This window comes from Crotalus tigris, unplaced genomic scaffold (assembly GCF_016545835.1).
Source record: "Crotalus tigris isolate CLP2741 ecotype Arizona unplaced genomic scaffold, ASM1654583v1 scf7180000021160.8983255:1529534, whole genome shotgun sequence".
NCBI lineage: Eukaryota > Metazoa > Chordata > Lepidosauria > Squamata > Viperidae > Crotalus > Crotalus tigris.
This window is the reverse complement of record NW_024098373.1, coordinates 626044-638080: the sequence shown is the minus strand read 5'-3', so window position 1 is coordinate 638080 and position 12037 is coordinate 626044. Positions and strand designations below refer to the sequence as shown.

Below are 12037 nucleotides of genomic sequence, written 5' to 3'. Positions count from 1 at the left end.
AACTGATGACTTTGTAGCCTGGTTGAGAACCTCCAAGAATGTAGAAGAAACCTCTTCTTCCAATGACAGTTCTCGTTTTGGTTGCCATGATATAAAAAAGATGTTGAGACTCTAGACAGAGTGCAAAGAAGAGCAACAAAGATGATTAGGGGATTGGAGGCTAAAACATACCAACGGTTGCAGAAGTTGGGTATCTTTAGAAGGCCAGATCCTGAAGTTGAAATTCAAATACTTTGCCACCTAATGAGAAGGACGGACTCACTGGAGAAGAGCTTAATGCTAGGAAAGATTGTGGGCAAGAGAAGAAGGGGATGACAGAGAATGAGGTGGCTGGATGGAGTCACTGAAGCAGTAGGCATGAGCTTCAATAGACTCCAGAAGATGGTAGAGGACAGGAAGCCCTGGAGGAACATTGTTCATGGGGTCGCGATGGGTCGGACATGACTTCACAATTAACAACAATTTAATGACGAGAAGGACGAGGGGTGACATAATAGCAGTGTTCCAGTATCTCAGGGGTTGCCACATAAAAGAGTGAATCAAGCTATTCTCCAAAGCAGGACAAGAAGCAATGGATGGAAACTAATCGGGGAGAGAAGCAACCTAGAACTAAGGAGAAATTTCCTGACAGTTAGAACAATTAACCAGTGGAACAACCTGCCTCCAGAAGCGGTGAATGCTCCAACGCTGGAAGTTTTTAAGAAGAGACTGGACAGCTGTTTTTCTGAGCAGGAGGGTTGAGCAGGAGGTTGGACTAGAAGACCTTCAAGGTCCCTTCCAACTGCTGTTAATGTCAAGGCAACGAAGGACATTGTTAAGCATAGACCGGACTACCACATCCCATTGTGGGTTGAACTATCTGTTATTAGCATTTCCACTCTTCGGAACTTTTAAGACATATATAATTCAATTCCCAGCACCAGGAAGCAATGTACTAACGCACGATTGCTTGATTTCATGATACAAGTAGGCCTCAACTTAGCAACCATTTCTTTAGTGACCAAAGTTACAATGGTATTGTAAAAATTGACTTAACACCGTTTTGCACATTTATGACCATTGCAGCATCCCCATGGTCACGTGATCAAAACTTGGGACGCAGTCGCTAACTCGAGGACTACCTGTGCCTGGACTGTTGAACAGATAACTCACAAGTCCAGTTCTCTTTGAAAATATTTTATTGGTTTTTTAATTTTTTTAAAAAAGTACTCAGGACACACAGTGGTGTTTGGGTAATCACATTCCAAAGTAAAAACATAAATAAACAACTCAACTCAATACATTCACTGTCTCCTCTCTATTTCCCTCAAATAACATAATACGTTTAAAATATTCCATTTCTAAATTAAATTTCTATTACTACTAAACCCTGTTTTAAAACTTTATCAGTTTACAATTACCAAAATCAAATTTCACTTTAACTCAACAAGTTATCGATTCAGGTATCCCTTCCAGATATATTCTAGTTCTTAATTTCTCTCATCCCTCCTTTTATCACCAATCTCATTTATTTCTTCTTCCATTACACAATAGCTATCTTAATTAAAAAATAATGTTAATTCACTTCACTTCATTACAGAAACTTCAAATTTCATCCAACTGATTGTCATACCTTATCACATCTATGTTATTGTGCAAAAAAAAAAAATCATCTAAGTTAAAACAGTTGAAGTTGAAGTCCACATGCCTTAAAATTGTCAAGGTTGAGAAACACGATCTACATGAAGCCGCTGGTTGAGATTGTTTGCCAGCACGGTTTGGTCACATCTGTGCCAAGCACACTGCGCTACAAGCGTACACCACAATTCTCGGTCCACAGCTACAGTCTGCACATCCTTCAATTTAAGGTTGTTTTTCAGATCTTCCTGAAGCTAAGCTGGCGTATCATCAATATGCTGATAGTCAGTTTTGTATCTCCAGCTCTGGTGATCCAAGTGATGCTGTGGCTTGCCTCCTCATGGTGCCTGGATGTCCCCTGGTTCAAAGGCTGTAGAAGAGGGGTGGTGTTTTGTGGGAGATACGCTACATCTGGGTAGAGATGGCCGAGTTGCAGGAAGACGCCAAGGGGCATCTCTGAAGAGTAGGAAATTTTTTTGGAAAGGGATTCTGTTCCTCCAAGATATAGATCCTTACTTCTGGCACCAAGCAGGTCAGAGAAAACAAAATACAATAATAAAATACAGTTGTGGTAAATGTAAAGAATCAGCATTCAGATAAATCGTACATCACCTTTACAGGACATCTGTTCAGTAGAATTCTTCGCTCAACTGTTTTAACTATACATTTAGCAGTTCTGCTTACAATGCGTACATTAGAGCCCAGAGATAGACAGATAGATAGGGGAGGGATTGCAGAGAAATAGACAGAGTAGATGGATGCTAGATAGATGAAAGAGAAAATAGATATAGAGGGAGAGGGTAGGTAGACAGACAGACAGACAGACGCACACACACAGGAGAGTGGTAGATGGATAAAGATCAGAAGAGTGGAAGGATGGATGGATAAGAAAATGGACAGATGGTAGATGAGACAGGAAGTAAATGGAGATAGAGATGATAGAAGAGAAAATAAGTAGAAATAGATCAGAGTGCACGAATGGGAGAGTAGATAGATGGGAGAATGGTAGACAAATAACACTAGAGATGATATAGATTGGGGCCTTCAAACTTGGCCCTTTTATGACTTGTGGACTTCAACTCCCAGAATTCCTCAGCCAGGCCTCCAGGAGTTGTGAGTGCTCCAACACTCAAGATATTAGGAGAGGGGTCTTCCAACATGGCTCTTTTATGACTTGTGGACTTCAAATCCCAGAATTCCTCAGCCAGCATGCCTGGCTGAGGAATTCTGGGAGTTGAAGTCCACAAGTCATAAAAGGGCCAAGTTTGAAGGCCACTGATACAGATGAAAGAGAAAGTAGGTAGACCTAGATGGGAGTAGGTGGATGGATGGATAGATAAAAGAGTAGAAAGATACATAGACATAGATAGATAAATATAGGTTCAGAAAGATTTAAAGTATCTTCAGTGTTAGGCCGGGCATTTTTTTCCTTCTGCCAAAAAGTTCTTTCCCTGTAGAAAAGCACAGACGTGGTCATTTCTGGCACCAACAGTGAGAAGCAAAAGAGAAAGAAGAGATATAGATATATAGAGATAGATAGATAGATAGATAGATAGATAGATAGATAGATAGATAGGGAGAGGGAGGGAGGAAGGACAGAGAACAGATATGAGACGACAGAGAACAGAAGTTCGTATTGTGCAAATATCAGTGTCCTGTTTGCAAAAAGATTGAAAAAAGTGGACAGGCTGCCTGAGATCAGCTAGCTAGCATCTGGGCTGGTGGTGTTCTGCGCCTTTAAGACCACTCCCCAGCCAATCGAGCTGCTTTGCAAATGCAGCTATAAAAGGTTTGCAGCAAAGCAGCTGGGTGTGGTGTGATTACGGTGGAGCAGTTGGCCTTGAAGCAGTCCAGCAGTGAGGTTTGTAGGTTTTGCTACTATGTATTGGAAACTAGAAGTAACCGGATGGTAAGGAGAACTATAGTTTACTCCTAATAGTAAGTAGCATCCTAAGCAGACCTGGGGAAGAGTGTAGAAACAAACTGGGATCACCACCCTCCTTTGCTGTTGTTTGGGTTGGGCCCTGTAGGATGTGGGGGCCCACCGAATTGGGTATAGAAAAAAAGGAGCCCGTCACACAATTGGTGGCAGAAGTGGGATAACCTAAAGCAGAGTGGAATAACCAGCAAGATAGAAGATCCAAAATAAGTGGGAATGGCTGAAACTCAAGTGGGTTCAGTACACCCCACATGAAAAAAACAAACTCTGGTTAAAAAGGGGTCTGTGAAAGGGAGGGAGTTTGGACCTTGCTGAGGCCAGACTTGGCAGAAATTGGCTTACTATTCTGGCTGAGGAAACCAGACATTCTACTAGGGCATTTACCAAAAACACCAATATGCATCAAATAGAAAAGGCAGTTTCTGTTATGTATGTTGACAGCAGCAATATTACTTTTATGCACAAAAATGGAAGGACGCTTTGATTCTCGCAATGGATAAATGGCTGCAAAAAAAGAGAAAAAAACTCAATTCCTTTTGTTTCTACTTGGGAAACTGCTTCTGGACTTTGTGCTTGAGCTGGAAAAAAATGAAACTCTGGTTTTGAGTTTATGATAGAAATGAATAGTTTATACAATTATGTAAAAGTAAAAAGTTGGTTTGTTATTGTCTTATTCCACTGCACCAAAGGGAGTCAGAATTCAATGCCTTTTCCTACACTTTTCTCTCCCCTATTTTTCCTGGGTTTTATTTTATTTTATTTTGTATTATAAAGTTACACTGGAAATAGGGTAGAGTAGTTTCTCTAGTTAAAGAAGTTCTTACCTTGGTAGAAATCAGGTGCTCATCCAAAGAGGAGGTAGGTCAGGTGTAGGCAACCTTGGCTCTTTTATGACTCGTGGATTTCAACTCCCAGAATTCCTCAGCCAGCATGGCTAAGCATAGAAACCTCTCCCTTTCCCCTCAGCATGGCTGGCTCAGGGATTCTGGGAGTTGAAGTCCACGAGTCATAAAAGAGCCAAGGTTGCCCACCCCTGGTCTAGGAGGCTCACCGCTTAGAACAGGAGGACTTAGGACAGGGGTAGGCAACCTTGGCTTTTTTATGACTCGTGGACTTCAACTCCCAGAATTCCTGAGCCAGCCACGCTGAGGGGAAGGGAGAGGTTTCTATGCTTAGCCATGCTGGCTCAGGAATTCTGGGAGTTGAAGTCCACGAGTCATAAAAGTGCCAAGGTTGCCTACTCCTGAGGTAGGTCAACCTGAAAAGGGACCGGATAGGAAGGAAAACAGTTGTGCATAATTTCTTTATTAGAATGGAACATTCAGTTTCTGGAGGCAGGTTGTTCCACTGATTAATTGTTTTAACAGGAAGTTTCCAGGTTGCTTCTCTCCTTGATTAATTTCCATCCGTTGCTTCTTATCTTACCTTCAGATGCTTTGGAGAATAGCTTGACTCCCTCTTCTTTGTGGCCGCCCCTCAAATATTGGAACACTGCTATCATGTCCCCCCTGGTCCTTCTCTTCATTAAACTAGACATGCCCAATTCTAGCAGACAATTCTTTATATATTTTAGCCTCCAGTCCCTTCAGCTGGTGGATCCAGGAAGAGTCTTCTCTGCTGTGACATTGGCCCTGTGGAACATCCTGCCCCATGGGTGAGATTTCCCCCACCCTCCCATCTTTCTGTAAGGGCCTGAAGACCAGGCTGTGCCAGTTGGCCTGAGGTCCCAATAGGGCAGGGACCACACTGGAGATGGTTGCTGGACTTATTAGTTGACCTGCATTCTGCTCCCCTCCATTCAGTTTTTAATTCATATAATTGCATTTTATTTTTTATTTTCATTGCATTGATCTTGTTATTTCGTTACCTCAGATCCCACCTAATTGATGGTGGCACACTTCTCAATGCCCGAGAACAAGTCAACGCTGCCAGGCTGTGGCCACTGGCATCCTGTGTGACCAGAAAATCCTGCTGGGCCTTAAACTGAAGATCTTCCACCCGGTGGTCCACCTGGAAGTTCCTCCTCTATGGGGTGAGACGATGGCTAACAGTGAAAGGACACGAACACGCACTGCAGATAGGGGAAATGCAAATGATCAGATGGTCATGGGGAGGGTCAACAGGGCTGGATCAGATGACAGAGATCCTGAAGGCCTTCAAAGTTGCTCCAATTGCATACAAAATGAGAGAAGCCATGATGGGGTGGTACAGACCAGCGGAAAGAGCCGATGTGGAATCCACTGTGAAGTGGACACTTGCACTTAATCCCAGATGGCCAGCAGCCTCCCTCCCCAAGGACAACTGAAAAAGCGATGGATGGACTGCCTGCATGAAAATATGCAAGCCACTGGCATGTGCCTTGCCGATGCTACAGACTGGATGTAGCAGTGGGTGAAAATGCAAAACTACAGACCCCGCCGTATGATGGCGATAACGCAAAGGACAAGAAGCCTAGCCACTGAGAGGGCCAATGGCTCCTTTAGGCTTGTACAAGACCTTAGGGGGATAAATAGGGTTACGGTTCTCCTAGGATGGCCAGCCTGCCTACAAGATGCAGCTGCTACAGCCTGCTGACAACTGGAACTAACAAAATTGACTTTGGGAAAAATGACGAGGGTCTGAGTCCTCGGTGAAGTTGTGGACCTTTTGGAACATAAGTTGACAGGAAGCAGACTGACAAAATATCCATCCCTCTGGAACACCCTGCCACTCCCAGGATGAGGCTTGCCCCCATGTCCTATCCTTCTGCAAGAGCCTGAAGACCTGGCTCTGAGAGTTGGCCTGCGGTCCCAATGGGGGGAGTCCCATCACTGGAAGTGGCTGCTGGACTAATTCATTGACCCCACCTCCTCCTACGCATCCTACTCCCCTCTACTCCCCTCTTTCATATTGTGCTTTTATTGTTTCTTTTTATTGCATTGCTGTTTATGGTATACCTCTTTGGCAGCCGTAACAGGCTCTTTTGGGGGTGGGTGGGCACTCTATTAGAATGGGACATTCTGAGCAAATTGCAAGCTACAGTGGTGCTTGAGGAGCATGAAATGATCTTGAACATTCCAAAATGTGAGGCATGGGACCATTTTGCCTTTTTTTTTTGGGGGGGGGGGGAAACCCAGAGCAGAATAAATCATGGATGCTGTGGCAGGACTGGAGTGGGCTGGTGGGGAAACCAGGAAGGACAAAAAAAAAAGAGTGCTCAAAACCGCCCTGGCACCCTGCCTGCAAGGCCACCCACTGCCTCCATGGCCCACCACAGATCACTGGTCCAGCAGTGCCATGGCAGCCACGCCCTCTGCCCGTGCCCCGCATATCTGCACGCGATGGGACACGAGGTGTGGATTCTTGTCCCGGCTGCCATGCCCTTGGCTGCGACGGCGGAATGGCGGGGAGGTGTGTTTCAACTTAAACTCCCAGAATTCCTGCGCCAGTAGGCAACCTTGGCTCTTTTATGACTAGTGGACTTCACTGGCTCAGGAATTCTGAGCGTTGAAGTCCACGAATCGTAAAAGAGCCAAGGTTGCCTTCCGAACAAGTGCGCCGGCAGGTTGACGCCGAGGCCACTTTGCAAAGAGTGTGGGGGAAAATGGAGGGTTGCCTCGTAGCCAGTAGGTGTCCCTTTGGAGGAGGAGGCGTGCCATCACCACCCTTGGTGCTCTCCCCCGGGCTGGGCATCTTTGCGCGGCGGAGTGGCCGGGCACTCACTCCCTTCTCTTGGCCTACTGCAATTCCCCAGAGAATAGAGCCTACTCACCTTTCTAACAGTCCGTGCAGCTTGAAGAGAGAGAGAAGAGATTTGGGGGCAGTCCCACAAACTAAAGAAGTTCAACCAATCAATTCAAACTTCACAAGTTTTTTTTTCTTGACAAGTTTGAATTGATTGAGCTTTTTTAGTCCCATTTTTTTTTGAAATGCACATGGACTGGGAGCCGAAGGAGATGGCTGAAAGAGCTGCATGTGGCTCCGGAGCCACAGGTTGCCGACCTGTGCCCTAGAAAATCAATGAGTCTAGGATGGCCTGTCTACAAGTTACAGCTGCTATCAGACTCCCGGTTAACAAGAGGCTAAAAAATTAAATTTGGGAAAAATAATGAGGGTCTGTGTCCTCATTACGGCAAAGGGCCCCAATTCCCGGTCTGCCAATACCAGTCCATGACTCAGTGGGAATTGCGCTGTGTAAGCGGCGGGCCAGCGCGCAAACCCATCCTCGCCACCACTTCTGCCAGGAACTCCAGATGTTGGGATCCAGAAGAACCTTCTCTACCACAGTGCTGGCCCTGTGGAGCATCCTGCCACCCCACCCCAGTAAAACTTGCCCCCACCCTCCCATCCTTCTGCAGTAGCTTGAAGACCTGGCTCTGCCAGTTGGCGTGAAGTCCCAATAGGGGAGTCCATCACTGGAGGTGGCTGCGGGACTCAATTAGCTGGCTCTACCTCCCTCCCTCTGTGCTTCCTGCTCCTGTTTAGCCCATCTTTCAATTCACATTATTGTACATTTATTGTTTTCCTTGCTTTCCTATTTACGGTTTTTTGTTTTCTGCAAGACCCTCAAGACCGGTTTTACCAAAAGTCCTGGGGAACTGAGAGTGGAATGCAGCCCAAGAGACTCATCTAAGCGTTGTTGCCAGGAGAGTGGGTGGGTTATTGTTTTTATTGTTATGTATATTGGGTATTTATTTTTTTTTAAGCTGCCCAAAGTCACAGAGTGGGCAGTCATATAAATTTTCTTAAATAAAAAAAACGAAATATATATATTTTTGTCAACGTTTCCTTCTTGCTGTTTTAAGCCACCCAGTAGTCCTATATGGAAAGATGGACCTGAAATAAAAAGAAAAACAAATAGAATGATGATTCTGGAAGTGAACACAAAGTTGACTCCTTCCCCCCCTCCACACACATGCCCCAAACTGGAACAAAAAGTAACCTATGACTGCCTAAGCTAGAAATACAACATGGACTGGGTTGACCTATTACCATTCGCCGAAGTAGCATATAATAACGCGGTTCACAGCAGCACCGGTTTCGCCCCCTTCCGGGTGGTACATGGCCAAGACTTTGTCCCGATTCCCGAGTGCTCTCAGGGGGGCCTCTCCCCTTATCAACCCCAGGATTGGATAATTCACATGGGGTTGGGGGAACGTGAAAAAAGCTTTACTAAAAGCAGAGGAAGCCTCAAAGGCGCAGGCAGACAAAAACAGGAAGCCCCCAAAGCCTTTCAGGTGGGGGGGATATGTTATACCTGTCAACTAAGTACTTATGCCTGAGGTTGCCCAGCAAAAAGCTAGGGCCAAAATTCATAGGGCTGTTCCAGATTACACAGATTAACCCAGTAGTTGTGCGACTACAACTACCCTGGCTTTTGGGGAAGATACACCTGGTTTTCCATTGTAGCCTACTGAAACCGGTGGAGGGGACCTCCTTGAGGTCCGTGAAAAGGATACCAGGCCCTGTCACAGGGGACCAGTATGAGATTCAGGAGGTATTGGACTCTCGTATCCGACGGGGTCGGTTGCAGTACCTGGTACAGTGGAAGGGATATCCTGTTACGGAGGTGTCCTGGGGGGAGCGAAGCGGACATCCAAGTCTCCCGGTTGTTGCGGAAGTTCCACCAGCGGTGTCCCAGTAAGCCAGGAGGGGGGGTCAACTGAACCATCCACCACGGCATGATTAATCACATGTTTCTCCTTGCCTTCCAGGTGGACCTCTGGTAGAGGGGGCCGCCTGTCAATCCCCATAGGCTCGAGATTGATGGGAGCGGTGAGGGAGACGATACCTGGGAGGGGCCAGTGAGCGGTTCCTTGGCTGGGCCACCAGACAGCTGTTTGGCATGAGAAGGCCTTAGGGAGCTGAACAGCGGCAAGGACGACTGCTGGGAGGAAGCCAGCAGGGAGGCATTAGGGAGGCCAGTGGCAAGGACAACATCTGGGAAGAAGCCAGCAGAGGTCTTACCTGACCTATTACCAAATGTGGAGCCGCTGAACAGCCGCGCGTCCGACAAGCAGCTGATTGGTGCAGGAACGTCTCAGTAAATGCGTACTGAACAGCTGGACAGAGAAGAGAGCCAGAGCTCTGTGTCGCTGTTCTTCGCTGCTAACACTAGCCACTGGATGCTGGTTAGGTGGGCGGGGATGTGTGGAGCTGGTGAGGATGACTGTATGTAAGGCACTGGGAGAAAACCATTCCCAGCGCTTTGTTTGCTGTAAATAAACACATGCCAGAAAGTTCTGGTTGTTCCAGCCACCTTTGATGTCATCTGTGTAAAACTCCCTATCTGGGTTGAGTTTTTATCAGTCCTTACCAACCGTTTAGAGACCCGAGTGCCCAAACTGCAACCTGAAACCCACTTATGTATTGCTGGGTGCCAGGGGCGTGGCCAAGTGGGCATAACTGAATGGGTGTGGCCCCAAATGGGTGTAGCCAAGCGGGTGTGGCCATGGTAGTCATGGCATTGTGGATGAGTGTGGCCAGTGTGCTGCTGGAACCTCCTCGTGCTAACCACTGGGTCTCTTGTGCAGAGCTCCTGACAACCAGCTGTGTGGTGGCCGCCATCCGGAGCTTGCTGGCTTGGCTGGGATTGCTCGCCTACCCCTCGTGAATGTCGAGCCCACAGGGCCTTCACTGGTGGGCTGGCCCCCAAAGCCAGCCTGTCTGCCTATAATCTGCAGCTCCTACCAGCCTCACAGAAATGGTAAGAAATTGACTTTGGAAAAAAATGAGTGTAGCCCAGGTGGCAAGCTCCTTCTGACCAGGGTCGAGATGGTCAGTCGCCCTTTGACTACTGGGAGGCAGCACAGTGAGTAGCAGTCTGCCGTGGCGGGGGGAGGGGAAAAGAAAATTGCTGCCCCAATCAGTCCCCCGAGCCCTGGCCGAGCCACCACAGATGATCCTGCCGCCGCCGTTTCCCCGTACGGATTGTACTACCACTGTTTCCCCCTATGGATTGTCCTGCTGCTGCCAATTGCTGCCCCCCACGGATCGCCCTGCTGCTGATTTCCCCCCAAGTGGATTGTTTCCCCCAGCAAGGATTCTCCTGCTGTTTCCCACCCTCACCCCCGCATAGATCACCCTGCTGCCACCGCTTGGAAAACACCTTTACCCCATGGATCTAGGGCTGCACAGTGACTTCATGTCCGCCCCTCCCCCCCCATGGCCAATCCAGGCAGCAGAGGCCTTTTTGAAGCCTCTGGAGCTCATATCCATGGCTGTGGGGCAATTTTGCGGCACTTCAGCGGCCTGGACTGGCAGAGGGGAGAGCGGAATATCGCTGTGCAGCCCTAGATCTGTGGGGCAGAGGCGTTTTGCAGGCCTCTGGAGCCTGGATAGGGCCACTGGCACACCGTACAATCACCCCACAGCCATGGATCCGAACTTGAGGCTTCGAAAAGGCCTCTGCCACCTGGATCAGCCATGGGGGCCCTGTGAAATTGCTCTGGAGGCTTACCTGGACTCGGTGCTGCAGCTGCCTCCACCATCCAGCCCGGATCTGCCCAGCTCTTGCAGCTGCTCCCTGACTCAGTGCAGAGAGAAAGATAGCAAGAGTGCAGGAGCACGTGGACAGGGGGCGGGGAGCAGCCTGGCCCCGCCTCCCTCTGGGGTGATGGTACATGTGCCCACAGGGACGGCTCTGCGTGCCGCCCATGGCATGCGTACCATAGGTTTACCACCGTTACAGCTTTGGTGGCTCTGTAGGCAGAGCTGTGAACTTCTCTGTCTTCCTGCCCATTAGACCAAGTCAGTCAAACTTGCCACACCCGTCCTGGACTAGGACACACCAATCTTGACTTGGATCTTCAACCCAGACAGACGTGGCAAATTTGGCTCCCAGAGTAGGCAGGTAGATCAGTTTTATTGGTGAATTCTCCATTATTTCCACAGCCTCAATAGTTTCCTGTCTCCTGAGTAGCACTAGGTTTAGCGCTACCCCAGCCTGACTGTCGGAGGCTTCTGGCCTTCCTTTCCTCACATTTTGCAGCGCTAGGATCAGCACTGCAGTTAGGAATCCCCCCCCCCGTTTTTGGCCTTTCAGAGGTCTCGGGTAACCTCCTTAGCTTCTGACTTCTCTCAGAGACCCCGGATGTCTTCCCTTGCGGCCGGATCATTGTGGCAATTTTGGAAGCCACATGGCGATCTGCTGCGGCTGAATCCGCCAGCTTTGCTGGCGTGCGGCCCTTCCTTTGCTCATTTGTTCAGCCCTGTGGCTCCCAGGACTGTTGAAGTTCGTGCAGGCTGACTTCCTTTACACTTTTCGATTGCGCAGCCGCCATTTTGGATGTGGCTGCCGTCCCTGCCATCCAAGGGAACCAACAGGGGTGTGGGGGGAATTCTTTTCCTCTAGTCTCAATCCTACTCTTTTTCTGATTCTCCCCCTCGCACGGGTTGCCCTAACATCCATCCTGTTTTTCCTGCAGTCCTACAAGGGAGTGGAAAGGGTCATGGCCGCCATCCTGGATGGCCTGTTAACCCGAGTACCCATCTCTCCCTGGG

At 48.2% G+C, this 12037-nt stretch overlaps 1 long non-coding RNA gene across 1 annotated transcript; it reads left to right on the top strand.

Moving 5' to 3' along the window:
- Positions 1-3430: 3430 nt before the first annotated feature.
- On the top strand, positions 3431-6997 carry LOC120320084. The gene is made up of 3 exons (XR_005559895.1): positions 3431-3478; positions 5130-5210; positions 5429-6997. It is a non-coding gene; the product is annotated as an uncharacterized LOC120320084 (long non-coding RNA).
- Positions 6998-12037: the final 5040 nt, after the last annotated feature.